Source organism: Nannospalax galili, unplaced genomic scaffold, assembly GCF_000622305.1.
Source record: "Nannospalax galili isolate Female #2095 unplaced genomic scaffold, S.galili_v1.0 scaffold368, whole genome shotgun sequence".
NCBI classification, from domain to species: Eukaryota; Metazoa; Chordata; class Mammalia; order Rodentia; family Spalacidae; genus Nannospalax; species Nannospalax galili.
The window spans coordinates 4707039-4714524 of record NW_008359963.1 but is presented as its reverse complement, the minus strand read 5'-3'; the positions used below and the strand labels follow the sequence as shown (position 1 = coordinate 4714524).

Here is a 7486-nt window from a genome sequence, read left to right as displayed (position 1 = left end):
AGGAACTCAGGGCAGGAACCTGGAGGCAGGAGCTGGAGCACTGGCCATGGAGGAATGCTGCTTACTAGCTTGCTCCCCTGGCCCCTGCTCAGCCTGCTTTCTTATGCAACACAGACCCACCTGCCCAGGGGTGGCACCACCCACAGTGGGCTGGGCCCTCCCACATCACTCAACAATCAAGAGGGTGCCCCATGGACATGGCCACAGATCAGTCCAATGAAGGTATGTCAAGTTGACACTAAAGCTATCCAGCACAGGGGTCTTACCTGAAATGTACAGCAGCAGCAAGCTGAGACCTGTGACTGTCCTAGCAGCATCACACACACCCATCACCCTATAGCCAGTGGTGCCTGGAGAGGCATTGAGGTAGGGGGTGGATGGGTCATGAGGTAAGAAGTGAGATGTTCTCGGAGGATTCTGGAGAGGAAGAGATGCTGAGGTACATATAGCTTTGGGGGGCACTTTAAGAAAAACAAAGCAAACCCAAAATTGTGTGCAAGTCCTTAAAAGAGCTGATGGCAAGAAGCACCTGGGGCTGAAACTTCATCCATTTCCTAATCAACCTGCGTATTTTTCCTGACTACTGTTTATGAGGATGGAACCATTCAGTGCTTGCTAAGCATTGAATGAAATTGATGCTCAGTGTTAAGAATGCTGTTACCAGCTGGGCCTGGTGGCACAGGCCTGTAATCCTGGCTACTTGGGAGGCTGATGAACGAGAACCACAAGTTGAAGGACTCCCTGGGTTAAGGCAATGAAGCCAGCGTGGGCTGCAATCTGAGATTCTGCCTCAAAATAAATGTGAAAATAGGGCTGGGGATGTAGCTGGGGTAGAGTGTTTGCCTAGCATGCACCAGGCTGTATGTTCAGTCCCCAGTGCTGGAAAATAAAACAAAAAGACTGCGTTTTCGTACTAAGCTTGACTGAGCTGGGACTGGAAATGGTGCCTTGAAGCAAAAGTTCTACCACAGGATCCTTACCATTGGTCTCTTATTTTCTGAGAATCTTTATTGTAGGAAATGTTCAAGTTTGATCTCTATTGCTGTGATAGCACACTCTGATAAAAAGCAGGTGGGGGTGAGGAGGGGCTATGTGGTTTACTCTTCCAGGTTACTGTCCGTCATTGAGGGAAGGCTGGGCAGGAACTCAGTTAAGAACTTGAAGCGGAAACCATGGAGGAATGCTGCTTGCTGGCTGTTCACGTCTGGCTTATGCTCAGCGAGCTTTCAAAATACAGCCCAGAACCACCTGCCTAGGGATAGTATTACCCATAAACCCATCTGATCTGGTCAGTTCCTCAATTGAGACTTTTCAGGTGACTCCTAGGCTGTATTAAGATGACAGTTAGAAGTTCACTAGGACAGGAATGAAAATATTTCTTGACTTCCCCAGTAATGTTTGTTTAGGTACTAATTTTGCTGTCAGCCCAGGATGAAGAATTCCTGCTTTCTTGTAACTTGTCAAACTTAACCTAAGGCTCATGTAAGCCTACTTCTGCTCTGGGGCCATTTAGATGGATAGTCCTTTTAAAAGAAAAAAAAAAAGTTCAACAGGTATGGTGGCCTTTAATCCCAGCACTCAGGAAGCAGAGGCAGGTGGACCTCTGAGTATGAGGCTAGCCTGATCTACCTAGGGAGTTCCAGGCCAACTGGAGAGACCCTGTCTCAGAAACAAACAAAACAAAACAAACAAAAATGTTCATGGAATTTATGCTCTCAAAATTTTCAAGCCCATTTGCTGAATTGTTATGAGCTTCCAGAAATAGTAAGCAAGGTCAAGACACTGATTTTTCTGGAAATTTCTCTGGCCATGCATATTTAAAAAAAAATCCATACTGTAAAATAAGCTAATATAGTCAGTTTATTCTGCCTTAAGTGAGGAAGTCCCGTAGAGAAGGGTTTGATGCATTGACATGTCTACCTCCTGTCATCATGATCCTTTCAGTTAGTGAGAATTTGTTAAATATTAATGCAAAGCGATAAAGCACATACATATTTAATCAACCAACTCATAATAAACAGCAAACCTAGGCATGATGCGGAAGTTCAGGCCATTGTTTCTTCTAAGAGTGTGGGGCAATAGAATGCATTGTGCAACAGTTACTGTCCAGAGTGCTCTGGGGAGCCTAGATGAAGCGGATTTTTAAAGGCCTGGGGCCCTGTGCTTGAGTTCTGGGAACACAGACTGATAAAGTTTAAAAGTAACGAATCGGCATTTGCTGCTTGTCTCTGTAGTTGGCCTCTCTGTGGCTCAGTGTTTCCTGCACTTTGCTCCATGTCCTAAGCTGAACTTTATGGGATGACCTCTTTGTATTTGTCCTCGCTCTACATTTTGAAATAGCTGGGGGAGAAACTTGCAGAAAACTGTGTTCTCTGTCAGTTGGAAAGAGCTGTTTCCACAAAATTCTGGAGAGGGAAATTTCTTTGTTTATTGGGCCTCAAACTTCCTATGTAGCTGAAGATGATCTTGAACTTCTCTGCCTAGTGCTGGGTTTACAGGCGAGTTTGAGCACATCCGCTTTGTGAGGTGCTGGGGATTGAACCCGGGCTTCATGCGTGTGAAGAAACCACTGTACCAGCCAAGCTGCACACCTGGTACCCAGTCTCATCTGATCTCAGAAGCTAAGTGGAGTCAGGCCTGGTTAGCACTTGACGCAAGAAGGAGGCTATGAAGCCAGATGGCTTCGAGGCCCGGGACCACTTCTCACTGATGACATGAGCTGGATCTTTGTAGTCCTACCAGTATAGTGCAAGTGTTATTTGTTTTTCTGATTATAAAAGTAATTTTTGAAGTAAGACATCCTGACTGGGGGTGTAACTCCATTGTGGAGCACCTGCCTGACATACTGAAGACCCTGGATTTGGTTCCAAATACCACACACACAAACACACACACACACACACACACACACACACACACATATACACACAGAAACACAGATATACATACACACAGATATGGACATACATACATACATGCACGTTGTCGCCTGAGTTTTATAGGGTGCCTTGTCCCTGGCACTATTAGACAAACCATATAGCACATCTTTATCTGAATTTTTCATGGTTTGTATCTATGTGGGGGAAGGGAGTGACTTACAAAGAAATGAACACCCAACACCCAGTACCCAGCTCTGCGTGGCTCGGCCTGCCATTCCAGATTGCTTCCGCACCTGCCCACAGTCTCCATTAGCTTTTGCCCACACATCGTGAGCCCATAGTCTCATCCCAGGTTCGTAAATGCCCCCTCTCATGTCCACGCGGGTGAGACACTGGGGCCATCTTTTCTGTGGGTGCCACTTCTGTTCCGAGATCTCACCAAAAGCCCCTTCCTCTGCAACTAACTCCGCAGTCAGTTCTCCTCAGCAGGCCCTGTCCCTTGGAGGAACCAGGCTGCTTGGGACACTGTCCCTTGGAGGAACCAGGCTGCTTGGGACACAATCCACCCCTTTCCTCTGCTCTTACAGTCTTTCTGCCAATCTTCCACTAAGGTCCCTGAGCCTTGGAGGGGGTGACAGACGTAGGGTGATCTCTCTTGTATCATGGTGAGATAGTGACTTTGGGAGCCTCCCCATTATCCGTCTTAAAGCTGTGGCATTGATCCATCTTCGTGTTTCTTCTACTGTAAAGACAAATAGAAGGAAGTAGACACATCTAAACAAACACAAATGTAAATATAAATGCTTAGAGGATATCCCAGTAGGTGTACTATATTCATTAAACAGTATACTGTAATGGCTTCCCCGCTTGGGCCTGTATCCTTTCTTGACACAGGGGTTGGACTGGTCTACAGCACCAGATGTGTGTTCCACCCCTAGGAGCGGGTCTTATCCAATTAGAAGTTTGTCAGTTATACGTATGTTGGTTGAGCCATTATTGCCCTTGCAGGCATTGCTTGGCATGTCCATAGTGTGCAGCATGCTGGGTCCATTGTTGAGTAGAATCATAGGGGATCCTTTCTTCCCCAACTATCTGCATAGCACCTCCTGGCACTATGAACGTCATCCATCCGGTGGCATGGAGTGTTTTGGCTTAGTCTCAGCTCCGTCTTTTTTTCTCCTCCCACGCTCACAGCATGTAGTGTCTTCAGCAACAACTGACATTAGTGGCAATAGCCTTGATTATGGGGTGCGCGGGTTTCGCGGAATGCCAGCTGCTGGCTGGCACCTGTCTCTCCCGTGCCATTGGTGGGTCCCGCGCGCCGTGTTGCTGAGGTGCACGCGTGTCGTGCACCGCGTTGCTGTTTGGGTCCCTGGCTCTCCGCCGCTGGGCGGGTCCCTGTTTCTCCGCGTTGCTGAGGCTCTCTGCTACCGGGGCTGGCGGCTCTAGAGGACTGCTGTCAGCCGCGCGGGCGGGTTCCGTCCCAATCTACTGGGCACTCCCTCTGGGTTCGAGATCCATCAGCTGCCGGGTCATGAGGGGAGGTGCGGGACGGCGAAAGCAGAGTCTTCATGAGTCAAGTCTTCGTGAGTCGTTGCTTATGAAGGGACAGCTCCCTCCGGGGAGATGCAGGGGTCAGTGATACAGCTTCAGACACAGCTCCTGATGCAACTTCGATTTATTAAAGGGAAACCAGGATATTTATACTGTGGGGGCAGTGGCAAAAGCCTTAGTGGATAGGTGCTTTCAGGATGCCCCATTTACATGTGGTGGTGGGCTTCTGCCAGGCTGCCAGACATTGCCTGATTATCACACAGGAAAACCTGGCAGTTTCAGAGCCAGAGGCCATGTTTCTGTGACAGCTACTTCAAAGATGAGTTAGGAAGAGAGTAGGAAGGCACCCTGCTGATAAAAGGAGTCTCTGCATAGAACGCCGAGCCCCATGGACTATCCAGACATGGAGAGACTGCTACTTTACACAACAGGGGTCCCCAACACTTGATGAATTTGAGGACCTCTGGGATTTCTCTCTCTGACCAGCAGCTCATAGGGGGGCAACCCACCCCTAGTACTGTAGATATTTTTTTAACAGTTGTATAGTTTAGGAGCCTTTGTTTTTATCTTATCCAACCATAAAACTCCTAAGAATCCTACAGCTATAGCTGGCCTTTGCTTCTTCAGGTATCTTTCAAATGGGTTTCACGTCTGTAAAACACTCGAAGGAAGGTTAACATCCTATATTAAACTCATAGACAAGGTCTCACACAGCATGGAAAGGTTTTGCCCATTCGTATTAAATGTATTCTCCATAGCTCTTGTTAGGTACCATAGCATGGGTACAAGGCATTAATTTAATTAGCTCTTTATTATTTTTAGTTATCCCTTTGGAATAATTTTTCATTTGGGGAATTTTACATTGAGTCTCTTTGTATTCTTTTATTCTTGATACACTCACAGGTGTTGGCTCCAGTTGCCTGACCCTGCATTGGGCTAAGGAGGCAGGGGGTTCTCCTGCCCTGCTGCATTTGTTGGCTCTCTGAGTCAGGCAGGCCTTGGGTCTGCCTCCTGAATGTAGCCATATCTGTCATTTCTCCTTTGATCACACCTGGCTGCTGGGGGAGAACTTGGTGGGAAAAACTGCTTCTACCCCTAGTACAGCATTTATAAGAAGAGAAATGCATCTCACTTAACCCTTGAGGATTCTTAACCACGCTTGGGTCAGTTTTTATTCTTTGAATGCCTTTTGTTGGTTAGAATCATTTAGATCTGCTAAAGCCTCTCTCACTTCACAAAGATCCTGTCCCATTAGAGGGCTTAGCAGAACCATTAAAGTTCCATACCATTTTCCAGGTCCCAGTGAATTAAGCTTTCTTTTATATCACCAGTGAACACTGTCTTATCTGGCCCAGTGAACTGGGTATCATACATTGCTTTTCTCATACCTAGTTCTCTCAGTAATGCCTGTCCCTCCTTTATAGTCCTCCAGCCTCTGTTTATTATTGGAGTTTCACTTGGTGATGACCATATATCTCTAATGCCTTCCATCAGCCATCCCGTTAAGGCCTGCTCCCCCTGCATTGGCCTGGGTTGATCAGCCTATATCGCAAGGGTGGCTGGGTGGTTATATAAGTCAGCTGTGAAACTTCTGAAGGACTTAGACTGATGTCATTTGCTCCCATGTCTCACACTCTCACAAGCCATGTGGCTAGGAGCTCTTTGATCTCTTGTAAGTTTTTCCTAGTTTTAATAGTTCCAATGTAGAGTATTTCCGAGCTACAGCACTATTGGCTTTTTTTCCCTTTTGTATCAATGGTTGAATCTGAGGAGCAGCTTTTATTTTTAGGTCATCTTTTTTACTATGATCTGTCTTTTCCTCTGAGTCCTTGGACCTTACACAAGTTAAAATACTCAGTTTTTTTTTTCTCTCCAGCTCTGCAGCTGGGTCTGCCAGCACCTCCCTGGCCTTTTCAGCCTTCCCTGCCTGGGGCACATCTTTTATTATGCAAAGTGGCCCCGCCCCCTCTCTGGGTTCTCTGCCAGTGTCCAGGGTCCACAACAGTTTTTCTAGTTTTTCTATAACCTTTAACAAATCTTCATATAGCTTCAATTGGGATGTCTGCACATTTAAAACACAACTGTGACCCACGCTTCTGTGTGGCTGGCCTCTTTTCGTTACATATTTTATAATCCACTGTAAAATGCACATCAATGCTGCCATTAGCTTCTAGCTTTTTCCAACCTCCTGCGGTTTGTCTTTCCTAGTGCCATCATCCTGCTGACCTGCACCAATTTGTCGCCTGAGTTTTCTAGGGTCCCTTGCCCTGGCACTATTAGACAAACCATATAGCACATCTTTACCTGAATTTTTCAGTTTGTATCTTTGTGGGGGGAGAGGAGTGACTTACAAAGAAATGAACATCTGACAGCCGGCACCCAGATCTGCATGGCTCAGCCCTCCATTCCAGATTGCTTCTGTGCCTGCCCACAGTCTCCGTTAGGTTTTACCCACAAATTGTGGGCCTACAGTCTCACCCCAGGTCAGTAAATGTCCCCTCTTGAGTCCACGAGGGTGAGATACCAGGTCCATCTTTTCCACAAAAGCATGCCACTTCTGTTCCAAGATCATGCCAAAAGCCCCTCCCTCCACAGCTAACTTTCTGCAGTCCATTCTCGGCAGCAGGCCCACCCCTTGGAGGAACCAGGCTGCTTGGGACACACACTTGAATGGATACACACATACATACACATTGTATATACATACATATATGTATACATTCACATACAAACACACATGTACACATACATATATGCATGCAAATACACAGACACAACACACACATATACATGCTAACATAAACTCACACATGCACACACATAAACACGTACACAGGCATGCACATACACACAAACACATGCATGTATGCACATGTAAACACTATACACACATAAACACACAACACCTTATTTGCATATTCTGTGCAGTTTGAAATCCCAGTAAAGTTTTAAGAGGAAGACCATCCATCAGTACCTTGCTCTGAAAGGTGGCCTGAGCTGATATCATGTTGTCTCTTACATGCACAGCACCATGTAGACCGTCTTTAGTTCCC

General features: G+C 46.5%; 1 protein-coding gene across 1 annotated transcript in view; it reads left to right on the top strand.

Annotated features, from left to right (window-relative positions):
- LOC103726301 (mitochondrial amidoxime reducing component 2) overlaps positions 1-7486 on the top strand; it is a gene marked incomplete in the record, with an annotated part of 52264 nt that overhangs the window by 29328 nt on the left and 15450 nt on the right.